Source organism: Pholcus phalangioides, unplaced genomic scaffold (genome assembly GCF_987345545.1).
Source record: "Pholcus phalangioides strain wild (caught in Gottingen) unplaced genomic scaffold, Ppha-v1.0 ptg000008l_1, whole genome shotgun sequence".
Taxonomy (NCBI): Eukaryota; Metazoa; Arthropoda; class Arachnida; order Araneae; family Pholcidae; genus Pholcus; species Pholcus phalangioides.
This window is the reverse complement of record NW_028301601.1, coordinates 56,270,455-56,297,051: the sequence shown is the minus strand read 5'-3', so window position 1 is coordinate 56,297,051 and position 26,597 is coordinate 56,270,455. Positions and strand designations below refer to the sequence as shown.

The following is a 26,597-nucleotide window of genomic DNA, read 5'->3' as shown; positions in this document are numbered from 1 at the left end:
AGCGAATTAATTCCACGAGCTAAAAGAGGAAAAATGTTTGAACCGCAGTCGAATTTAATTAAGGAAATACCAAAGCAACAAGTTTTGCAGGAAAAGCGCCATCTTTAAACGCTGGATAAGTCACGCTCGACTCATTATTATTATTGTTCTGAGATGGTGGTAGTGAATCTGTAATGACAAGTTCATTACGGGTTTTTTTTTTTCACTCCGGAAAGAAAAACGTTTAATGATGGTTTGAAATTACGTTTTCCCTTTTATTTATTCGAAATTCGGGAGAAAAAAACTGGAATTGGATGAGGTTTGTTGTTGTTGTTTTTTTTTTGGGAGCAATTACTGTGAATGTTTGGCATCTGGGTTTGGAGGCGAGGTTTCTCGTAATTAAGTAATGTGATTTCTCAATTTGTAATGTTTTGAAAGAAAGAAAATGCGCCACAATTTTAATTTATTTTTTGTTGGTCTTGAAACAATTACTTTTGGAGACAAAATAAAGTTATAGAAATGAAACAAAAATTGCTATTTTTTTCGTTTGTTCTTGTTTTTCCTGCCCGATGTAATAACAAACTTTTATGATCGTACCCCGATATAATAATAACAAATTTTACTTCCGTACGCCGATACAATGCATTTATGAATTATCATGTATAGTACACTGATCAAAACAATTAGGGGAGCAAGCAAAAAAGTGAAGAAAACCGTGCGAGACAGCCACGTATTGGCATACAATGGATAGTACACGCGTATCAATGCGCAATACAGAAAAAAGACGTAAAAAAATTTGGAATTAAGCTTTAATTCTTTGAAAATATGGAAAAAACATGAAAAGATGATTTAGGGCAACAATTTGGTTACATGTAAACGATAAAAAAAAGTACTGTTTAGACATGATGCATGAGTTTTAATAGGGCGTGTGGTCTCCTCGAACAGCTAAGACTGCTGCACACCTGTTTGCCATGGATGCGATGAGGTTATCGATCAGACTTTGGGAAATACTGTTCCACTCCTCAAGAAGTGCAATCTGCAAGTCTCGGACAGTAACAGGCGGCCTTGGTCGCGCAGCAATGCGTCGTCCGAGCATGTCCCAAACATGTTCGATTGGATTCAGGTCAGGAGAGCACGCTGGCCATTCCATACGCTGTATTGTTTCAGCTTCAAGCATGTTCTCCACCAGACGAGCTCTATGCGGTCGGGCATTATCATCCTGGAAAACAAAGGAATCTCCAATGGCTCCAGCGTAAGGGATGACATGAGGTCGCAGTATCTCGTCTGCATACCTTCGGGCAGTCAAAGTGGCATTCCGAATGATATGCAGGTCCGTACGTCCGCCTATGCTGATTCCACCCCATACCATCCAACCAGCTCGTCTGTATTGTTACCTTTCACGAACGAATGCGGGGTTATTTCGAGTGCCCCTGTCCCTCCATACCAGAACACGTCGGGTGTCACACTCCAGACTGAATCGGGACTCGTCTGTAAACAGCACTTGGCTCCAATCATGTTGCTCCCAATCTCGATGTTCAGCAGCCCATCTTCTTCGGGCCGCACGGTGGCGTGGGGTCAACGGAATGCAGACCATTGGCCTACGTGCATAGAGCCCTCCCTCATGAAGCCGATTACGTACTGTTTGGCTGGACACCCTTCGCCCTGTTGCCAAGAGCAACCGTCTTTGCAGTTGCTCTTGGCAACAGCTGCGTAGCATTCCCTGTTCTGTTTCGACGGGCTGTTAACCGTATATACCGGTCATCAGTTGCTGTAGTGGCGCGTGGCCGACCTTGCCCTGGTCGACGTCTAACATTTCCTGTTTCTTGGAATCGATTCCACAGCCTTGCAACAACACTTCTGGCGACTCCAACAGCGTCCGCGACACTACGTTGTGTTTGCCCGGATTTCAGTCTACCTATAACACGCCATGCCATGGATTCCGGTCTACATCTATTTCTATATAATTCTAGTTTTCTGCTAATATATGTTATTAAATTAGTTGCTTTTATATATATATATATTAATTTGCTGTTTATACAAAACAAAGAGCTTTAAAAAATTGACGAGATCATTTGAGTAAATAAGAAAAAAGTACTAAATACAGTACTCACTGCGCATCGTACTTAGAAATGCAGTTAATTTTCTGTCAGAAAAAAATTCAAAATTGGTCAAAAATTTACACAACAGATGTCATTGCAGTATAGAAAATTTAAACATGTTATTTTCGAAACTATTTGCTCCAACATGATGTAAAAAAAACAATCTCGGGAAAAAAATCGCATAAACCCCTACAAACATCGTAGCCGGGTTTTCGAAAATACCGTATTTCAGTTTGTGTGAGTGTATTTTTTTTTTGTTCAGATTGCAACGTCATACGTTAACGAACATCTCTCTGAATTCAATACAGGCTCGAAAATCAGAAAATTGACGTAGTGGCCTGTAGGTTTCCACAGAAATTGCCAATCAGTACATACCCCCCGAGTCATTTCTTAGTCATTCCTGGACTCGTAGTGTGATTAACGCCATGATTTTATACGTTTTATGTTTTTCAATTAATCAATTCAAGCCATCCCGGCTGAGATATTTCCAGGGGTTTTCGGCGAATTTCGTTCAGAGTCTACGACACGTTCTTGCTGCATATGACCGATATCTTGAAAATAACATTTTTAATTTTTGCCATCAATTGCCGTAAAAATATTTAACTAATTGGGAAATTTAATCTTTTCCCAATCACGATGTATTAAACAAAGCATTTCTACCGCTTCTTGTTCTTTGTTTTATTTATTTTTTCAAATGGACCCATCAATTTTGGGACACCCTGTAGATATATATTTACAGAAAAAAAAACAATATAAAAAATAACTCCTGTATATAAGTCCTGTATTCGGCACATCGTTTTCATTAGTTAACCTTATCCGAGTCCGGAATACTCACGAATGGGAATTTAATCTCTAAGAAAATTCATCGACAACAGTTCGACATGAGTGAATGAATGAATGAGCTCAATCTCTGTCGATCGCTCACTCACTCAATAACTCGGTTACTCCCTTACTTCCTAGGCGACTCACTCACTCAGTAGATCGCTCACTTTGAGAGATATTCACTCTCACTAGGTTTCATTTCTATCACTCACTAAGTTGGTGTCGCTTTCTTTCAACAACTCACTAGGAGGGTTTCTTACTCTGTTACAAACTCAGTTACTGGGTAGCTAACTAGGTTGCTCATTGTGTTACTCGCTCGCTCACTCACTAAATCGCACACTCTATCACTCGCTGACTAACTCATCAGGTCGCTGTGTCATTCGCTCACTCTCGCACGCTCAATAATTAGGTCACGCACTTTTTCAATAAGGCACTCATTTTGTCACACGCTATATTACTTAGTCTACCTTGTGTCGCTTACTATGACGCTAGCCTACTCACTTACTAGTCCACTTACTCTATCTCTAGGTCCATCATTAACTTACTACTGTATTATTTACTGACTCACTGTGTCATTCCTCGCTAACTTACTAACTCACTGACTCGTATCGAATTGTTGCAGGTGAATTGTTAGTCGGCGATTTTCACAGCGATGAATTTGCCGTCGATGAATTGATAGTTGGTGAATTTTTCTGGCGGTGAATCGCATAGTGATGAATTGTTGTCGGTGAATTTCGTAACTTAATAATATCTCATCATCTCAGTTTAAAAGTAGAATTGTATAAACTTAACAAAGCCTAAATTATTCAAATCGCGATAAAACTAATAAAAAACTACATCCAAGATGTTTCCTATCAGGTCTAAACCATCTCCAAATATGCTACAGGAAAAAACCATGAAAATTCAAAGCATGTTTTCAAAAATATACTCGGAAGATACGATCACGGAATCCAATTCTCTGTAAATATATCGCCGAAGAGATAAATTGATAGTAAAAATATTTACTTTCTCCAAAAAAAATCGATAGAGATAAATCTTCCCCAGTTGCAACGTCGCAGCTGAGAAAACAAAATTTGAAAATTTTACTTCGAAGTTAAATTTTATATTTCTGGCTTATGTTCTTGTAGGCTCTGTTTTGTTATCTTTTTTAGTGATTTTTGACTTTTAAGTATTGGATTTTTTGGGAAAAATTTCCGTTAGGCTGAATATAGATATTAAAACATTTCAAAGATTTTTAATTTATTAAGAATCGAACTGGAAGAGAAGAATTACGGAAAATAAATTCAGAAGTAAACTGGGTTAAAATAATTTAACTAATTTCATAATCAATTTTCAAATTTTAAAATTTCTTTCCAAAAATTAATTTTCTCAACAATCAAAAATAAAACAATTGAAAATCAAGGACAGTATAGAAATAACAGAAAGGAATGAATCCTAAGACTTCCCCGCCCCCCTCTATAATTCAAATAGTTTCTATGAAAGTATTGATAAAATTTAATAGTTTATTGAATAATAACGCGTAATCTTCCCGTCACAATAGTAGGTCCTTACATATTACTATACTTATACTTTTAAATAGTAATTTATTGTAATTTGGGCCATTGCTCCTCAACTGTTTTCACAGATGTGGAACGGTGGAAATAGTCCAACAATTTCGCGGACTGGCGGAAATGCAAGAGATAATTTGCGGACAAGCAAAAAAATGCAATTCGATGAAAAAAAATTGCTGATCGGTGAAAATGAATAAAGGGGACAAATATTTGAGGACTGGAATAAAAAAAAAAGGGAGAAATGTTTTGCGGACCGGCGCAAAAATGAATAGATTGGGAAAATATGCAGACAGAAAAAAAAAGAAAGAAATGTAAGAAGTAATTTGCGGGCCAAGGAAAAGTAAAAACAGGAGAAAAACAAATTGGGGAAATGATTTACCGACCGGAGAGAAAAAAAGGAATGAATTGGAGAAATATAATATGTGTGGAGACCACAGTAAAAAGTAAATAGATGAGAGAAATAATTGGTCGACCAGCAAAATATATATGAATGCGAGAAATAAACTGCGGACGGGCAAAAAAATTTAATCAGGTGAAAAACTAAATAAAGGAGAAGTAATTTGCGCACTGGGAAAAATAAATAAGTGGCGAGAGGAAAAGAATAGGGAAAATGATTTTTTTCGGACCAGCAGAAAAGTGAATAAATTTTAAAAATAATATTTGAACCAGCAAAGAATGAATGAATGGGAGAAATAATTTGACGACCGGCATATAATAAATAGAGAAATAAACTACGGATAGAAAGAATTTAATCAGATGGGAAAACAATAAATAGGCAATAGAAATTGCGGACTGGCAAAAAATAAATAAATCGGAGAAATGATTTTCCGACCTCCGGAAAAAATGAATAAATTGGGAAAATAATATGCGGTCCTTCAAAACACGAATGAATGAAATAAATAATTTGCGGACCGGCATAATATAAATAAGTGGCAGCAGAAAGAATAGGAAAAATATTTTGCGGTCTGGTAGAAAACTAAATAAATTGGAAACGTAACACGTGGACCAACAAACAATAAATTAATGGGAGCAATAATTAGTAAAAATTAATCAGATGGAGAAATAAATAGCAGATATATAATTACAGAGGAAATAAATTAATATAGGAGAAATTAATTCGCGGACTTTCTGACAGCTAAGACAAACATAACAAACATAGAGACGTATAACATCTAATTAAATTTGAAATCAGCGGTTGTACTGATTGGGCGGAATATTTTCCGGACCGTTAGGAAATTCCCAAGGACCGGCACCGGTCCTCGAACCAGCGATAGAAGAACACTGATTGAAGAAATGGCCATCACACAGATTATGCAATTATACAGGCCCTCCTACAAAGGGTTATAACGCAATATGTAGTGGAAGTAACAAGGTGTGCAGGATCAGGAGCTCATTGACACGTCGATAATGTTTATCAACAGCCTCAATTATCTGAAACCCCGAATTATCTTTAATAATCAGTTCCAAAACAACGAACGGGATGATGTCTTCAAATTGGGAACGAGAAACATAAATACACGCCCAATCAGAGTATATTCTAACATTTGGCGGACGGCCTACTTTGATTTTGACGTAAACTGTACACTTCCAGTTTGTATGTTTACTTATAATCTAGAAATTCCGATATATTTGTTCTTATGATAATAATTACCACGTCTTATATTCCCCCCGATATCAAATTAACTGGTGATTATAGGATGCTTAACGCGTTTACGATTTGTTATTTCAAAGAGGAATTGGGAATTTATGGTGCCGTGTTGTTTTTCCGTCTTATGTGCATTACCGCATACTTGCATTGGAATGCTGAAGACCTTTCTGTGGCTGACAATTTTGTATTCAATATGTCATTGGGTATAATTTTTACCCCAAATTACATACACACAATCTTTATTGTCATGCGTTAAATATTTCATTAAAGATCGTGTAGTTCCGAAAAATGGTTTGTAACTAACAGAGCACGCCCGCCCAGCTACAAAGAACGCATAGGCACATCCATAAACAGAAACAGACTGCTCAAACGGGAGTGGGGATCCCGGAGGCTGTGTATAATGAACGGGGGATGTCCTCCTCCTCCGTCCAAAATACAACTTTTCATTGAAGGGAGGGATGGTAGCCCCCTCCGCCCCCTTCCACACCTGCCTGTGGATGCAATGCTTTCTTATGTAGGCTAAATTGAAGCACCTATGAAGAAGAGCAAACTTGTCGTCCATCTTTGAGCACAGAACAGTTTTCTACTCATCGCCTCTCGCTCGTCTTGGCGATATCTATAAAAAAACACGTCTTTCCACTTTCTTCTCCTTTCTTTCCTCTAGCTTTTCTGTTCTAGAAACTAGTTATTTCTCTTTTTTCTTCTCTTTCTTCATCTGTGCTAAATCTGATTAATGTGATGTTTGAATAACGTCACTCTAAACCTCTTGGGTTGGTTTCTAAATTAATTCTTGGCCTTTATTGCCGTTCAAATAATAATTTTTTTGAGTGACCTATACTTTCTTATTACTTTTCCGCATATTTAAATGAGTGGTATTTTTATCGAAACTTGTTGAAGACGTCACCTTGGGATCCTTTCCTTGTAAGTGATGTCTCTTAAATCGTTGAAGGAAATAAGCAGGATTGGGAAAACAGTTTCACTATAGCAAGAATACTGACTTCACACTTGTGCTCAAGATTACGGATACGTAAAGCTGAAGTTCCAAGGAGCCCTAGGCTACGTGTGTCTGAGTGATGCGGCCACATGACTCCTGGATGGTGTGTTTATGAGTTAAATATACGAATACCTCCAGATCTACAACATGAAGCTACAACATGATAATTGACCATCAAGGTGACTAGAAAAAGATAACGAAGTAATAAAAAAATAAAGCTTTAAAAGTGTAAAAATGTTAAGAAATATCGGAAAATAAAAATAAATGAACAGGTTTATTCTTGGAAAAAACGGAAGAAAAGTAAAATAGTTGCAGTAGCTTAAATAGAGCAACCCGATGGAACAATTCAGAAAATAATCAAGTTCAGCGAAATATCGCTACAATGATACTCGATATAACGATAAATCCCTTGGCAACGAATTTTTTTTCAAATCTTGAATGGAATCGCTTATAGTCTAATGTTAAACTCCTCTCGATACAACGATATCCTCTTTCATGCGATAAATCTCTGTATCTCCTAAAAATATCGTTATATAGGGATTTACGAAGATTTTAACAACTGGATGTTGCGAAGATATATTTTGGAAAGAGAGAAAATTCAACTGCCCCTGCGGGGAATCGAACCCACGTCCTTTCACTCTCCGGGTGAACGCCCTAGACTACAGAGGCACTGAATCTCTCAATCTTTCCTTGGAGCTGGTGGCAGCGTCAGCAGTTGTGAGCTTGGCCTGAGTCTGGTCCGGCCGTCCATGTACGGTCCCTTTCAGTGCACGAGCTCCAAGGAAAGATTGAGAGATTCAGTGCCTCTGTAGTCTAGTGGTCTAGGGCGTTAACCCGGAAAGTGAAAGGACGTGGGTTCGATTCCCCGCAGGGGCAGTTGAGTTTTCTCTCTTTCCAAAATATATCTTCGCAACATCCAGTTGTTAAAACCTTCGTATGATAGCGGAGAGTGACGTCATCCTTGTCTAAGTCGCCATCTGGTAGCAGCGTCAGCAGTTGTGAGCTTGGCCTGAGTCTGGTCCGGCCGTCCATGTACGGTCCCTTTCAGTGTACACGAGCTCCAAGGAAAGATTGAGAGATTCAGTGCCTCTGTAGTCTAGTGGTCTAGGGCGTTCACCCGGAAAGTGAAAGGACGTGGGTTCGATTCCCCGCAGGGGCAGTTGAATTTTTCTCTATTTGCAAAATATATCTTCACAGCATCCAGTTGTTAAAACCTTCGTATGATAGCGGAGAGTGACGTCATCCTTGTATATAGGGATTTATTGTATTAAAAGATATCTTTGTATAGAGAGGAGTTTAATATTAGACTATGAGCAATTCCATTCAAGATTTGAAATATATATATATATATATTATCGTTGTAGAGGGATTTTTATCGTATTAAAGGGGAGATATTGTTTTATATTTTGCTAAAAACCATTTTCAACTCAATTTTAACTTCGTCACTTGTTTTCGTTCTTCTGAAGGCGTCTAATAACATAGAAGAGATAGGTATTTTACATTAAAGCAGGGGGGTCTTCAACCTTTCAGACACGATGAGCCAAATTGAAACTACCCTTGAAGCCCACGGGTCACCAACTCACGTAATTTAGTGGCATCTTAATAGAAGGGGTGCCAATGGGGCCCCGAGTAAAACCGGGACAAAAATAATCGAAGACTGTTATTTATTCTGAAATTGTTGATTTTATTAATTATCAATTTTGATTAGTTCTGAAATATTTTTTCACTAATTCTGAAAAGAATTTTGATTAATCACTGATTACATTAATTAATTCTGAAATTATTTCTTTTAGTAATTATGAATTTTCATCAATTTTGGAATGATTTCTTTCATCAATTTTGGAATTATTTCTTCCATGAATTCTGAACAGTCATTAATTTGTTCTGGAATTATTTCTTTCATTTATTTTAGAATTGATATTTTTTTCAATGTTTTCAAAACGTTTTGAAAATGACTGGCGGGACACTACAAAAAGCTCCGAGGGCCAAATGTGGCCCGCGAGCCATGCTTTGAAAACCCCTGCACTAAAGAATCACCGGAAGCTAAAAGAAGTTATTGGTATTACTACTTTCTGTGTAAAAAGCGAAGAAGTGCAGTAAACTTCTCTTCAAGGGCAATGTATCTAAAGTGGACTCTTTTCATAAACTAATAAATTACAATTTTTTTGCTTGTAATAAATCAATAAAAGCGCATTTTCCGGTGGCATTACCAATGCAAATGTGGAAAATATAACAATAGCATAAATCTGATCACATGTAAAGATAATGCTGCCTCTCGATATAACGATAATCCCTCTACAACGATTTTTTTTCTTAGTACGCAGAATATCGCCATGTCGAGGTTTCACTGTATATAAAAAAGATTAAAAAAATACACTGTCCATAAAAAGATGATCGTCACTGGCCTCCCAATGACTCTTACCTCGATCAAATTCCTATTTATAGATGTCTATGGTTGTATGGTGGGGGAACTCCCGACAAAAAGTAAGCTATCCATGGCCCCCATAACCTGGAGCAGGGCCTTCAGGCTGGAATCTTTTCCGGGCACCCAGTCAGATTTTCCACGAGCCCTTCTATGATTAATTTATAGTGTGCAAAAGCAAAAAAGATGAGAATTGTCCCGGGCCCTGTCAGCCCCGCCCTTGTGGGGGTCATGAAGCTATCCCATGATATTTACAACCCTATCAGAAAAATAACTTCCAGCCTCTCAACAGCCTGGAATTCTCCCCTAACCAACCGAAACTGATGTTCCCGACTCGAAGTATTTTGATGACGGCTAACATCACGTCATGATCCATTAAATATCTTAAATACTATAACCAGATATATATAATAATAATAATACTATATGGATGAATCTGAACTTTACCGGTCTTCAGACAGATATCTATGTTCATCTACTGATTATAAGAGGCAATTTTGCCGATGAAAACTTAATCATTAAAGAGCTATCTGGATAATATCTGGAGCTTGTTAGTTTATAGTCGGGTTAGACAACGTACTCAAAATTATTCATCGTCGTCTTAAAACCAGACATGAGGCAAACCTCAGACAATGATTTGATCATCATTATTGATGCTTCACAGGAACAGAAATGCCAACACATTTTTTCCCATGATTTTGAGAGCTTTTCGCACATCACACGCTCTTATCACATCGTTTTGCAATGTCTTTTAGTTAAAAGAGATGAAATATTTCTTCTCGGTCAATAACGTCATCTACCGAAATCTACTTTAGAAATTGCGAAAGGTCAAAAAATTGCACTAAAAGAACCTTGAGACAAATTTTCACGACATTTTCTTCTTCCCAACTTCGAAAATTACATTTTCTTGCGGTCGATGACGAGATATGGTCCATAATGAGATCACGGTGGCACTCAGAAACGCCTTTTTCTTCTCCTCTTCCAAAGTCTTCAGCAAATACAATGAACAATATACTGTGAAACTCGGTTATAACGGCATCGAAGATTCAGTGAATTTGTGTCATTATAACCGAGGTTGAAGTTTTCAAGAACTTTTTGCCAAAAAGGTAATAATTATCACATGCAATCGAAATGCTGTTCATGAAACTGTTCTTAGAATATGTAATTCAGGTGACCATATTTGATGAGGAGAGAAAACGGGACAATGCAGTTCTCACCAAAATGTTGTCAATCGACGGTAGAGTCACAAAATATCGCATATATAAATAACCTTTAGTGATAAATACGGTACTAAAGCAAGTCTGTAGTGATTTGAAATGCATTTAAAACGGGGGAAAAAGAGAACTTATAGCAAATATTCCAGATAAATACTTATATTTATAGTCATATTCCTTATAATGCGATTTATAAATTTCGGAAATTAACTTCATACATGATTCTAGTAAATATTATGAGAATAATAAGCTTCACTTAAAAAACGGGACATTTTTATGCTTAAAAAAAAGTTGGAAAGAAGAAGTTACTGTGAAATACGATAATGTCCCGTATACAGGTCATGTTGGAGCGTCAAACATGCAAATAAATATGGTTTTTTTTATCATTACGTATCGATAGAACTACCGACAACCACTGCTATGATGTAATGAGCTCTAATTCGAGAAATTTCTTGATAAAGCGGCATAAAATGACACAAAATAATGTAATAGTTATATCTGAAGCCGTTGCTTTCTCATCGACGTTATGGGCGAGGGTTCATTAACGTTATTGTTTATGGGAATCAGCAAGGACTGCCAATTATTAATGTTATAGACGAAGTTTGACGGTATATATTTAAATACACTTGAACTTTAAGAATTCCATGATGCTTTTGCATTTAACTTGACTATCATAATCGCTTATTTACGATGAGGAGAAGTTCTTATATTTATCCTGAATATTTAATGGAAGTAATTTGAATTTAAATATTTATTCGACTTGATGCTGAATTAAAAGTTAATATATTCAAATCCTATTTAAAATTTTCCAACTAGAGAAGAACGTTTACACAACATGAATGCATCAAATCCTAGCTATTATATTATTGAATGCACACAAAAGCGTTAAATGCACGCACTCGACTGTGAATACCCGTTCATGACACCCATGAGATGAAATTTATATTAATTTTAGTGGTATCTCATCGGGATTTTTCCCGTAGAAATCATAATACTCTTATTAATTAGTGCGCGTAAAATTTGCTGATAACAGCGCTATTGTTTTGTGTGTTGACTGAAATAGGGGTATACAGTTTTAGTATGTAGACGATCTGATAATGTTTGCGTATTTCGATCTAATAACGGATTAGATTAACGTCGTTCCCTTTAGGAATGAAACCTGTGCTTCGTGATGCCACTTCATATAGAGTTCAATTGATTTCGGTCGTACGTCATGATGTTATATTTCGGAGGAAGCGTCACGTGTTGTTTAAGTTGAAGCGTATTTTTTTGGGTACAGATAGCGATAATTTATTCGCCCAAACTTGAGGCCGGCAAAGCCCACTCCATTCGAGACAACAACAAAAGCGTGGGCGTTTTTTTTTCTTTTTGAAATTTCATATTAAAATAGTTCCGTTAACTGAATTTCGGGAAATAGTTCCAATGCATTAAATCTTTGAATACGCTGTAGTGAAAGATTTCACATGTTACTTGATTGAATTAATATACTTTATTACATATTTATTACAATTAAATGGATTATTAACTATTTACATTGTGTGCAGTCGAATATGAACGCATCTGAACATCTCCAAGTGTGGACTCTCTCTGTTTATAAGTGATACACATATGCATATACTATAAATAAACATTCGTAGCATTCAGCGATAATCGTGGATGAATATATTATTTATATATTCCATCTTTATTACAATTCATCACACTGTATTATTCCAGCTGTCTTTGGCTCTGATAGTGGTATGTTGTTTGAAACGGATGATATAGCCTACTATATATATAGTGTCGCTACAACGCAAAGACATGATGAAAACCGGGACCGAAAGCATTTCTCTGGACAGTGCACTTATTAGCATAAAACAGAAACGTCTGATTATCAAGTTCGGTGCCACAATAATTAATTCCGACACAGCTGTCTCTTGGAAGATAAAATGGCAGCAAATTGCTCCCGAGTCGAGAGAAGGACCTTTTCTTTTGAATATATTATAAAACGACCCTTGTCTAATTCTCTCACCGGCATTAACGAGATATCTCGCCTCCTTAAATGCCTCTTAATTTAGCATTGGCAGACCCACATATTTTGCAAAGATTTATTAGATTATTTCTCAATGGAACACTCCTCCCTATATCCCTTACTTTGTTAAAAATCGGAGCATATCCTCTTGTACAAGAAATAACTCGGCATTTCAAAGGAAGTTTAGCGGTCCCTGCTATGCATGTAGAAGGGTCGAAAAATAGCGCTCCTGCTTTTGCGGCGGAAATCAAAAACTTCGCCATTCTTTGTTCATTTTTTACTGCATGATCGTCAGCACAAAAATTTCCTGCGTGTATCGGAGATGCTTACTTCTGTTTTTCTTTCCTTACGGAGATCAAATTGCAGAACTTCCTAAGAAACAATGTGTGTTCATAAATTGGTACGAATTCACCATCGATTTTCGGGAGCATCAGGGTTCAAGATCAGCCGATGGTGTCTCTCTCGCCAACTTCTAGAATTTCGCTTCTACATTTCGATGTATTTCGTGACCGTGAAACAACAAGAGACAAAAAAGACTAAAATGTTCCACCCTGATTGGAGGGAGACGCAAAGGTTCGAATTGCCACGAAAAAGCTTCTAGAAAATCACGAGTTTTACGAAGAAACGTATGGTGATGAATGCGCATTAATTTGCATACATGAAAACGATGTATTCAATGGAAGAATTTAATTTAACCATTGTGCTTAATATAATATCAGAGACACACCAATTATATATATAAAATGATCGAAACTATTTCGTGATGGCATGTAATTTACCTTTAATGAAATGAAGTGGAAATAATGATGAATATTTCCCTTACATTCTATACAAATACAATTACAACGCCACAACAGGCAAAATGTATGGGCAGAAAAAGATGCCCATAAAAATATGGATGTCATATATTTCAAAAATACAGCAACCCAATTAAAAATGCAATTAACAAAAATTATAATAATACTAGCTATAATACCCGGCGCTGCCCGGGTTTTCTTCAATGAGGCTGTTAGAAACACGTGATATCTCCCTCTTTCTTTGAGGGACATGCAAACCCTGTCTAAGTTAACCAATATGGCGACTTCCTGCGCGACTCATGAAATAAACAAATCTAGATTTAAAGAAACATAGAAATGAATATATACTTTTCTTTCCTTTTTTAATGTATTCCTTTTTGCTATGTATTTCTATTCCCCCCCCCCCAAACTTCAAGTTAATTATCTGCCTGTTTCAGCTTTCAAAAATGCTTAATTAAAGCTGTGGAATTTTTTCGATGCACTTTTTACGGGTCCATTAATTTTCAAACAACCTAAACTGTATGAATTTATGCAAATAAATATCAGAAGACAATACGGAGACATTATTTTTCATGCTTGAGAAGATATAAATAAAAAGTTGAAATCAATGTTATTGCATGAATATCCAGCTCGAAAGTAGGTCCGGCTAATTACTTCATTTTTAATCTCCTGGGCTTCGTATATCTCTAAGCGAACTGAATATTTCAAAAATCGAGAATTCAATACAATTTTTAAAAATATTGATGGGGCGGAAAATCCCTCTAATTTCCGCATTTCTACAGTAAAATCGACAATTTTAATACTGATTTCTATGAGGATCACCCTTTTCCTGACCCTCAAAGCGACGCTGATGATGATGATTATGACGTCTATTCAAAAAGCCTCATTACTGAGAGTATATTGAAAATGTGGCAAACCATTATAAAGGCATAAACTATTATACATATACTAACAGGATTAAAGAAGTGACAAACCGTTGTAAAGGCATATGCACGTCTGAAACGCATTTCTAGGGAACCACGGTAACCAAAGTAAACGTTCGGAAAGTGATTGTTGAGGCCCAAAAACCATTGTTGCGGGACAGTTTTTGCCTATTTGGGGCATTTGCACTGGTCTGACGAATTTTTAAAGTAGCCTATCTTTTAAGTCGGGTCCCATTTGGTATATATGCAAAATTTGGTGACGATCGATCTAAAATTGTAGATTTGTATAGAGAACACACACACACACACATACATACACACAGAAAATCAATTTTATATATATAGATAGATAGCTCAAATATTAATGTTATTGCATGGGTATCAGCATCAGAAGTGGGTCTCGCTCATTATTTTATATTTAATTTTCTAGGTTTCGTATCTCTAAGCAAACTCAATATTTCGAAAATCAAAAACTCAATTCAATTTTTAAAATTATTTATGCGGCGGAAAACCTTACTAAATTTCCGCATTTCTATGCTAAAACCGGCAATTTTAACATTGATCTCTATGGGGGATCGTGTTCGTTCGCACCGGGTCACGTGGTTGCCATTATCCCTGGAGGAACAGATACTCGTCTGTCGGGTCACGTGGTTCCCTCGCATTAGATGCCCCTTCCAGTAATATAAGCTCGATGCTCGCCCCCCCCCAGATCGATTTTATCTAATACGCTCTCGCCGACAAACCCGAGTTATCTCGTCGATGGAATTGAATACGCTCTCGCCGACAAACCCGAGTTATCTCGCCCATGAACTCGAATACGCTCTCGCCGACTAACCCGAGTTATCTCGTCGATGGAATTGAATACGCTCTCGCCGACAAACCCGAGTTATCTCGCCCATGAACTCGAATACCCTCTCGCCGACTAACCCGAGTTATCTCGCCCATGAACTCGAATACCCTCTCGCCGACTAACCCGAGTTATCTCGCCCATGAACTCGAATACCCTCTCGCCGACTAACCCGAGTTATCTCGCCCATGAACTCGAATACGCTCTCGCCGACTAACCCGAGGTATCTCGCGCATGAACTCGAATACGCTCTCGCCGACTAACCCGAGTTATCTCGTCGATGGAATTGAATACGCTCTCGCCGACAAACCAGAGTTATCTCGCCCATGAACTCGAATACCCTCTCGCCGACTAACCCGAGTTATCTCGCCCATGAACTCGAATACGCTCTCGCCGACTAACCCGAGTTATCTCGCCGATGGAATTGAATACGCTCTCGCCGACAAACCCGAGTTATCTCGCCCATGAACTCGAATACCCTCTCGCCGACTAACCCGAGTTATCTCGCCCATGAACTCGAATACGCTCTCGCCGACTAACCCGAGTTATCTCGCCCATGAACTCGAATACGCTCTCGCCGACTAACCCGAGTTATCTCGTCGATGGAATTGAATACGCTCTCGCCGACAAACCAGAGTTATCTCGCCCATGAACTCGAATACCCTCTCGCCGACTAACCCGAGTTATCTCGCCCATGAACTCGAATACGCTCTCGCCGACTAACCCGAGTTATCTCGCCGATGGAATTGAATACGCTCTCGCCGACAAACCCGAGTTATCTCGCACATGAACTCGAATACGCTCTCGCCGACTAACCCGAGTATTCTCGCCGATGGAATTGAATACGCTCTCGCCGACAAACCCGAGTTATCTCGCACATGAACTCGAATACGCTCTCGCCGACTAACCCGAGTTATCTCGCCGATGGAATAGAATACGCTCTCGCTGACAAACCCGAGGTATCTCGCGCATGAACTCGAATACGCTCTCGCCGACTAAACCGAGTTATCTCGCCGATGAACTGGAATACGCTCTCGCCCACCAACCCGAGTTATCTCGCCGATGGAATGGAATACGCTCTCGCCGACAAACCCGAGTTATCTCGCCGAATAATTCGAATACGCTCTCACTGACAAACCCGAGTTATCTCGCCCATGAACTCGAACACGCTCTCGCCCACCAACCCGAGTTATCTCGCCGATGAACTCGAATACGCTCTCGCCGACTAACCCGAGTTACCTCGCCGATGAATTGGAATACGCTCTCGCCTACCAACCCGAGTTATCTCGTCGATCGACTCAAATACACCCTTGCCGACGAACCCGAGTTATCTCGTCGATGAACTCGAATACGCTTTCGCTGACCAACCCGAGTTATCTCGTCGATGGAATCGAATACGCTCTCCCCGACCAACCCGAGTTATCTCGCTGAAGAATTCGAATACGTTCTCGCCGACCAACCCGAAATATCTCGTCGATCGATTCAAATACGCTCTCGCCGACTAACCCGAGTTACCTCGCCGATGAATTGGAATATGCTCTCGCCGACAAACCCGAGTTATCTCGCTGATGAACTGGAATACGCTCTCGCCCACCAACCCGAGTTATCTCGCCGATGGAATGGAATACGCTCTCGCCGACTAACCCGAGTTATTTCGCTGATGAACTGGAATACGCTCTCGCCCACCAACCCGAGTTATCTCGTCGATCGACTCGAATACGCTCTCGCCGACTAACCCGAGTTACCTCGCCGATGAATTGGAATATGCTCTCGCCGACAAACCCGAGTTATCTCGCTGATGAACTGGAATACGCTCTCGCCCACCAACCCGAGTTATCTCGTCGATCGACTCGAATACGCTCTCGCCGACTAACCCGAGTTATATCACCGATGAACTCGAATACGCTCTCGCCGACCAACCCGAGTTATCTCGCCGATGAACTCGAATACGCTCTCGCCGACTAACCTGAGTTATCTCGCCGATGAACCCGAGTACGCTCTCACCGATCAACCCGAGTTATCTCGTCGATGAACTCGAATACGATCTCGCCGACCAACACCTGATCGTATGGCGGATGGCAGCACACTACACATAACAAGCATTACAAAGATACAAACTTCACATAGGTTCACAACATATACACGTAACATTCCATCAGGCATCAATTTGTTAGAAGTCTGGAATGTGGACGACTTCCATGCATGGTTTAGTAGCGTTGAGATCCTCTTCTGGCCTTTTTCCGCTTCAATCCATCACGTCTCGCCACAATTCGCCGTGCCGCGTCTAAGTTAACCGATATGACGACTTCCTGTGCGACTCATGAAATAAACAAATCTAGATTTAAAGAAACATAGAAATGAATATATACTTTTCTTTCCTTTTTTAATGTATTCCTTTTTGCTATGTATTTCTATTCCCCCTCCCCCAAACTTCAAGTTAATTGTCTGCCTGTTTCAGCTTTCAAAGATGCTTAGTTTAAGCTGTGGAATTTTTTCGATGCACTTTTTACGGGTCCATAATTAATTTTAAAACAACCTAAACTGTATGAATTTATGCAAATAAATATCAGAAGATAATACGGAGACATTAATTTTTCATGCTTGAGAAGATATAAATAAAAAGTTGAAATCAATTTACTTTAGTTATTACATGAATACCCAACTCAAAAGTAGGTCCGGCTAATTACTTCATATTTAATCTCCTGGGCTTCGTATATCTCTAAGCAAACACAATATTTGAGAAATCGGGAATTCTATACAATTTTTAAAATTATTGATGTGGCTGAAAACCCCACCAAATTTCAGCATTTCTACAGTAAAATCGGCAATTTTAACGGTGATTTCTATGAGTCTCACCCTTTTCCTGACCCTCAAAGCGATGCTGATGATGATTATGACGTCTATTCAAAAAGCCTCACTACTGAGAGTATTGAAATGTAATTGTATTCAATAGTAGTATTGTCTAGTATTGAAAGTATTGGCAAACCATTATAAAGGCATAAACTATTATACATATACATATACTAACAGGATTAAAGAAGTGACAAACCATTGTAAAGACATATACACGTCTGAAACGCATTGCTAGGGAACCACGGTAACCAAAGTAAACGTTCGGAAAGTGATTGTTGAGGCCCGAAAACCATTGTTGCCCTACAGTTTTTTGCCCATTTGGGGCACTTACCCTGCTCTGACAAAAATTTGAAGTAGCCTATCGTTTAAGTCGGGTCCCATTTGGTATATAAGCAAAATTTGGTGACGATCCATCTAAAATTGTAGATTTGTATAGAGAACATACATACACACACACAGACAGACAGAAAATCAATTTTATATATATAGATAGATATACATGATAAAATATTATACAATGGCCATAAAGAATACTTATGGTTGCCTTATTCTAAGTATGGATAGCTTCTCGATTCTCCCCAACATGTTTATCGTATTTCTTTTTAAACGTGTCAATTGTGTTACAATTTACTACCTCCGCGGGTAAGCTATTCCATTTATTAACAACCCTATTAGAGAAAAATTCCCTGCGACACCATAACCTTGCATTGTCCCTCACCAATCGATACTGGTGTCCCCTTGTAAAAGCAGTCGATTGGCTGCGTTCATGGTCCATCCTATCCACGCCATTGAAAAATTTGAACACTTCGATCATATCTCCTCGACCCCTGCGTTCATCCAATGTAAACATATTCAAAAAATGAAGTCTCTCTTCATAACTCTAGCCCCGTGTGCCAATAAGGACACGCGTAGCTCTTCTCTGCACCCCTTCAACCAAGTCTATGTCCCTCTCTAGGTATGGTCTCCAAAAACTTACAGCATACTCCAGTCCAGGACGAACTAAGCCTCGAAAAAGCGGAAGAATGACTTTAGGAGAACGCGAAGAGACTTTTTTGAAAATGAGACCAAGCATTCTATTCGCTTTTTTTACCACCGCTGAACAATGTTCAGAAAACCTAAGCCGCTCGTCAATGAGAATTCGCAAATCGGTGACCCTAGTTGCAACCGGTGACACCATTCAACTCGTAAGAGAACCGTGGGTTGTCCGAACCAAAATGAGCGACCACGCACTTATCAACGCTAAACGTCATGCTCCATTCATTTGCCCATGCTGCAATCGTGTTTAGACTGGTCTGGAGCGACTCCCTATCGCTTTGATTTCCGATTACCCCCCATTAACTTCACATCATCTGCGAATTTTCTAGTAATCCCACCGATACCCTGATCGAGTTTATCGATAAAAAGTGAAAAAAGAATGGGGCCAAGGACACTTCCTTGAGGAACTCCACTTGTGACGTCTGTCCAACCAGAGAATTCCCCGTTCACCATAACTCGTTGCGACCTACCTCTTAACCACGATTCTATCCAATTCAGCAAGTTGCCCTCAATTCCAATCTCGTGTAAACGCTTCAAGAGTTTGCCGTGTGGGACCCGATCGAATGCCTTCTGGAAATCAAGGTAAACAGCATCTATATTTTTGCTCGTACCCAAAGCTTAGTCACTTAATCAAGCAAAGGAGGTTAGTTACACATGGCTTCCCTTTCCTGAACCCATGCTGATTATCCGACAATACATCATTCTCGTCTATCCACTTCACAAACTGCTTTTTGATGATAATTTCCAAAATTTTCGAGGGGGAGCTCGTCAAACTCACTGGGCGATAATTGGACACAGCTTCTCTACTACCCTTCATAAATATCGGAACAACATTAGCAAGTTTCCAATCCTGTGGGACGATACCCTGAGCAACACTACTCCTGTATATCTGTGCGACTGGACCCAACAATTCATTAACACATTCCTTGAGGACCCTGGGATAGATATCATCTGGTCCTGGTGCTTTGCTTGCACATACATTTCTTAGAAGATTTAGGACCTCCACGTCTTCTACTTGAATATCGTTGAGGGTTTTATTACCCCATGCAACACCCGTATATCGAATATCATTATCTCCATTAAAAACCGACGCGAAAAAGTGATTGAAAGCATTACACATGCCTACATTGCTCTATGACCTAGAGCCTCCTATCGAGAGGGGGCCAACCGTCCCCTTACATCCATTATTGACGTATCGAAAAAATAATTTTGGGTCAGAGCCAATGTTATCTGCCAACCAAGATTCAACTTCCTTTTTACTATTCCTTATCGCTTTCTTCAACAGTCTTCTTTTATCAGTAAACAATGATAGGTCACCTCGTCCACTTTTATACTTTCTGGATGCTCTTTTATTTTCAAGATAAAGGTTCCGCAAGCTATCCGTGAACCATAGAGGGTGCGATGTACAGACACGCTTTATTCGAACAAAGGGTATGACGTCATGCAAAACAGAGGACAGCTTCGTACTAAATTCTACCCATTGACTTACCACCCCTACTGATTCCTCACCGGTCTTTGAAAACTTCCGCTAACCTTCCTCTCAAAACTTAGTTAGTTCTCCGAAAACAAGGAACCAGTCTTTTGTTATCAACCTTACCCAAGGAAAAGTTACAGTGAAATCGGACTATACGATGATCACTATAAAGAAAACTCTTCCCCCACCGAAACATGTTCAACTAGATCCTCAGAACTAGTAAGAACTAAATTTAAATTAGCAGTACCCCTAGTGGCTTCTGATACATGCTGATACAAAAAAATTTCGAGCACCAACTTAAGAAAGTCTCTTTCATACTGATCTCTAGATAAAAGGTTCTCCCAATCAATAGCTGGGTAATTGAAATCCCCTAGTATGAGAACCCTCTTACGCTTACCCATGCAGGAAATTTCATCATGCATTTTGGCGATGTAGTTTTGATCCCTATTCGGTGGATTGTAACAAACCCCAACAATAAGTTTATGACGTCTTTTATTCTCAAGCTCAACCCATATAGTTTCAATATCACTTCTCTGCACGTTACACTCTCTAGCCTTCAAACATGATTTCACGTATATCAACACTCCACCCCGTTTCCTATTAGATCTATTTCTCAAAAAAGTATCGTATCCTCAGATGTGTAAGAAAGATTCATCCCCATCGTTTGCCCAAGATTCTGTAATGGCTATAAGATCCAAGCCCTCTACAGCTATCATAGTTTCTAAAAAATCTTTCTTATTACCCAAGCTCCTGGCATTTATTAGCACACATTTTAATTTGCCCGGTGATTTAGTGTCAATCGAGAAGCCATCCAAGTCAGAGGTGGGTAATTCCCCGTCAGTACTGTTGTGATTATCATTAACTGACCCGCATTCCCGACTACGTGGTCTGGGAAGGTCTGGGAATTCTAACGAGTGAATGATGACAGCTTAACTTTATATAAGGGGATTATTTAGAAATTAAAAAATTTACTTTCTAATACAATCAACTACTAACATGAAATAAAATTTTATTTAATACCGGTTTATTTTCTTCCACACACGTATCAGAAATGCCAAAAAAATTAAATTCTGAGAAAAAATATAATAAATCGAGTTGAAAATGTACCAAAATGCATTGTACATGTCACGGTATTGTACAAGTCCGAAACTGGCCAGTTTGCGATTTGGCCGACCATTTTGGAAGCTGGCCGAGAGGTCCAACTAACTAGTTAGCCGAACGGAGACCCAGTCCATATTCCTTCCCGAGAGGTCTGGCCAAAGTCCGACAATCAGAGTTTTTTTTTTTGGTCCGTTAAGCAGCACATCTATCGTTTCTGATTTGACAATGACGTGCACGTCAATTAGCTGTTGTTTGAGACTTGTACTCTCAGATGCTAGTCGGAGTTTAAAGATAATCTCTGTGAGAAATTTGGCCGCTCCAAAAGGTGGTTGCGAGTACCCCTCGTATCGCAACGTTCGGCAAAAGTACAGGGGGGGGGGGGAAACACTAGCTGTCGGACTTTGGCCACAAATCTTGGCCAGTTTACAAAACGACTAGCCAAAGTAAAAAGAATCATTAATTTTCAGACATTCTCCAGACCTCTCGGCCAGTTGGAGAAAAAGCCGTCCAATTCACAATCTGGTAGGACATTGGATTTTTGCCGTAACATATTTGATCATTTTTGTTGCACCACGGGCATTTTCCGCACAAGAGGGCTAATTAGACGCGGGACCTAAAATTTACTGCTGATTCCGAACGACAGCTTCTTTTTTTTATACTCACCGATATGTTGATGGTGCGCTAACCCCTCTGTGTGGTCCTCCCTGCGGTAGCAGTCTTTTTCTGTGGTCATGCCACCGTTTCTGTTGTACCTCTGTGTCAGGAATGTTTTCTGACAAGAACGAACCTTGTATCGAACTCGCGACATCTCTATTCCTGACACGGGGTACAACAGAAACGGCGACATGACCACCGGAAAATATTGCTACCGCAGGGAGTTTCACACCGAGGGGTTAGAGCACCAATCTTTCAATGAGTATGAAAAAATACTGTCGTTTGAAATCTGAAATAAATTGCAGGTCCAGGCCTTATTAGCCCTCGTGTACGGAAAATGCCCGTCGTGCGACAAAAATGATCAAATGATCATAACATATGTTAAAAATAGAAATGATATTTACGCAAATTTTTGTCAAAATTATTGAATTCATATCTGTTTTAGAATTTCAGAAATGGATATTATGGAATTTCGAATTTATATTTTATTTTGGTTGAATTTTGATAGGGGGCCGTTCAAGTATTACGTCATCATCGATGGGGGAAGGGGGTTTCCGATTTGCTGACTTTTGATAACAAGGGGGGGAGGGGGTTTGGATAATGCTTACGTCATCAACCACCTTTTTATGAAAATATGAAATATTTTTAATGGCATCTTACTCGGTGCGCCAAAAACGAGAAAAACCTTTCGATAGTTTGAGAGCAATTGAAGTAACATCCCCCTATTGATAAGTGCCCTACAGAGCCACTTTAGTGATCTCTAAATGTTTCGTGGATCCAAGTGCTCTGGAAATGTGTCTGGTACGCTTAAGTGCTCTGGAAATGTGGCCGTGCCGCTTAAGTGCTCTGGAAATGTGCCACGCATCATTTAAATAATCTGAGAATGTGCCGCGGGTAATTTGAGTGATGTAGAACCTCACTTGGGGCCACTTAAATGCTCTAAAACTACGTCACATGTCACTCAAGGGATCTTTAAATGTGTCACGGATCGCTTAAGTGTTCTGGAATTGTACCACGGGACACTTAAGCGATCTGTAAGCCGCTTAGTTCATTTTTACAAAATTAGGCTTGAAGAGGGCAGACCGCATCAAGTAACCCCCAAGGCCATATTTGGTCCGCGGGCCAAGGGCCTTTATACGATTTATCATTATATGGCTTAGAGGGTGGGTCGCAATGAATTTATTAAAGATAAATTTTGAGTTCATTGCCTTCAAATACCATTGAAATTAACAGAAATTGACTATAACAACACATAAAGGTATTTTCTTCCGAAATTTCACTTTAAAAAAAATTATTTTTTTTGCATTAAAAAAATAAATTTTTGATCGTGGGAAGGAGGCACGAGAGAGCCCCCCGATGTCCCCCCACCCCCGTTTTTCAGAGGGGCAGAGCTGATGACGAAATTTTGCTGCCTAGGGCGGGGTGCGGAGGAGGTCAGCGGTTTGCTTAGTTTTGCTGACAAGGGGGGGAGGGGGTCAAAAATGGCTATTTTCTTACGTAATACTTGAACGGCCCCTAGATTATATGTTTTAAAATTTTTTAGTTATTGTCATTCTCCCCAGATTTTGAATTATAGTGCCATTAAAGACATTTTCAATAACTGTATGCTTCTGAATCTTGAAAATTACTGATGTATGTTTCGGAAATTCTCCATGGTTATTTTCTATTCTGCATTTCAGAGTAATATCTGTTGAAAAATTTCGAATTAATATCTGCTTCATGAATTTGAATTACGGTTGAATTCCGAATTCGTCATTTTCAATAATTAAAAAAAAAAATTATGTATAGTTTTTAAAAGTATGAAATAAGCGAGATTTCTTTATAATATGTAAGTAATGCTTTGTGTCTCAATCCGCTAAAAAATGTTTTAGGTGGGGAAAAAAATCTCCCTGATTGGTCAAAATAACTTCATTTCGCGAATGTGAGGGTTAAATAAGGCGAAAATTCGTAAATTGAATGGCTTTCGGTAAGAGACGTGAATGGAAAACCACACCGAATCAGCAACGGTGATACTGATACTGTAGAACTTGATCCAGCTAAAGCTGGGAGCAAAAATATTAAGCGTCCCGATCCTGAGGACATACGCTGAGTTGCTGAGTGTCTAAATACAGCGAACGGGAGTTCTAATCAGCGCGAGCTATACAAAAACAATCGTCAAAAGAAGTGAGTAAAGTTTAACGTAAGTATCACTTGTGCGCGGGGTCACCACTATATTCCAATTCATCCCTTGTCCCCTCCATCCATTCGAAGCTCTCATCCCGTTACCTTTCCTTACTAGAGGAGATGTCCCACAAAAGGTCAAAAGAATAAGAAAACAAAAACAAAAGTGTGGACACTCGACGATGCAATAACTATTACACCACCGAATGTACCCTCAGAACAAGTACAAAGCCACAACAGGCAAAATGTCCAACGAGGTGGCTGAGAAAAATATGTCCATAACAAATATGGATGTCATATACTTCCAAACTACAGCAATCCTAATTAATAAAAAATCAATTGGAACAGTATATATACATGATAAAATATTATACGATGTCCATCACGAATACTTACGGTTGTCTCATTCTAAGTATGGATAGCTTCTCGATTTATCCCAACATGTTTATCGTGTTTCCTTTTAAACATGTCAATTGTGTTAGAATTTACTACCCCCGGGGGGTAAGCTATTCCATTTACTTATGGCCCTATTAGAGAAACATTCCCTGCTACCCCATGACCTAGAATTGTCCCTTACCAATCGATACCGGTGCCCCCTTGTCAAAGCGGTTGATTTTCAGGCGAATTAATAAAACATGGTCCATCCTATCCATACCGTTGAAAATTTTAAACACTTCGATCATCAATACACTTCGATCTAAATTATATACATACATGTATAAAGGCATAACGCACAAATTGGAAACGAGTTGGCACATTGGGGGGCGGGGTCACGGAAAATATATATAAAAACTTATTAAAATGTTTACAAATACAAATACAAATACAACGCCACAACAGGCAAAATGCCCAACGAGGTGGCTGAGAAAAAGATGCCCATAAAAATATGGATGTCATATGTTACAAAGCAAAGTCAAAATGGGACCAAAATGAACGAATCTGATTCTCAAAAATGCCATTCCTCCGAAAGAAGTACGAAAAGACCAATAAAATAAAATTACAAACTTGGAACCCCTATCTTGGGTCGACAAAATAAATGGGTAATTGAGGTTGAACCAATTGCATGGCAACGAGCGGAACCCATTACAAATAGAAGTGACAATCCTCGGCTTTTCAAAACGAAGCTAAAATAAGGCATTTCATACAAATTACATATTAACCCCATAACCTCTTACTATAGTCAGTCCTTTGAACCCATATACGAATCTGTCAGATTGTGTAAGTTAATCTTTTTACCATAGTTTAATCATTATTTCTAAACAACACAACGATCCCGTACCACAAACAGCATGTAATATACAAATTACCAAATTCTTTATTTAAGGTACAGTTATTCCTGTCAGCATGTGACATAACGATAAAATCAATACATACAAATATACAGTTATGCAATTAATTTATAAGTAGCAAGAAGATTTTTGCCTCATCAAATGCGAATATTACTTTGCTACAAAATTCAACACATAAATATATACAATCCTGGTCATTCACCACGTCATTACGCTATGCATTATTTTCAAGTACGTTTCTACCATTACAGTTTAGGCCATAATATACTTTTGTCCCACATATTATACCATGTACAATGTGTCGTTTACGTCAATAAGTATACAACATGCCACTAACTATGTGGATATGCCTATATGTGCATGACTACATCACTACACGCCTACAATAGCCACATGCAGTTATTATACAGTGTACAACAATCAAAACCTTTGGTCCAAACTTTCTAGTCAAAGGGGGTTGCCGCTGTGATGGTCAAATGGGCATTGTGACGGACTCGCATCGGGAGGATCCGGGTTCAAACCCCACCGTCGCCGCAGTGGTGGTCGGCTGAAGTTGGTTTTCTTCGTTTCCCAACTTCGAAGCGCGAATGCGAGCCGATCTCCCATTTAAAAAGTCTCGCCGCAGAGAGCAACTGGCCTACAATTCATTCATTACATTTCACTCACTATGAGTTGAGAAAAAAATAGTTTAAAAAAATTTATTGCAGATGCCAGCACTATACACA

General features: G+C 39.0%; 1 protein-coding gene and 1 non-coding gene across 2 annotated transcripts in view; both read left to right on the top strand.

The window, feature by feature from the left end:
* Window positions 1–26,597, top strand: part of LOC149084568 (diuretic hormone class 2-like) — a 96,619-nt gene that overhangs the window by 41,098 nt on the left and 28,924 nt on the right. The window lies entirely within an intron of this gene.
* TRNAS-GGA (transfer RNA serine (anticodon GGA)) lies at window positions 8,178–8,251 on the top strand. The gene has a single exon. It is a non-coding gene; the product is annotated as a tRNA-Ser (tRNA).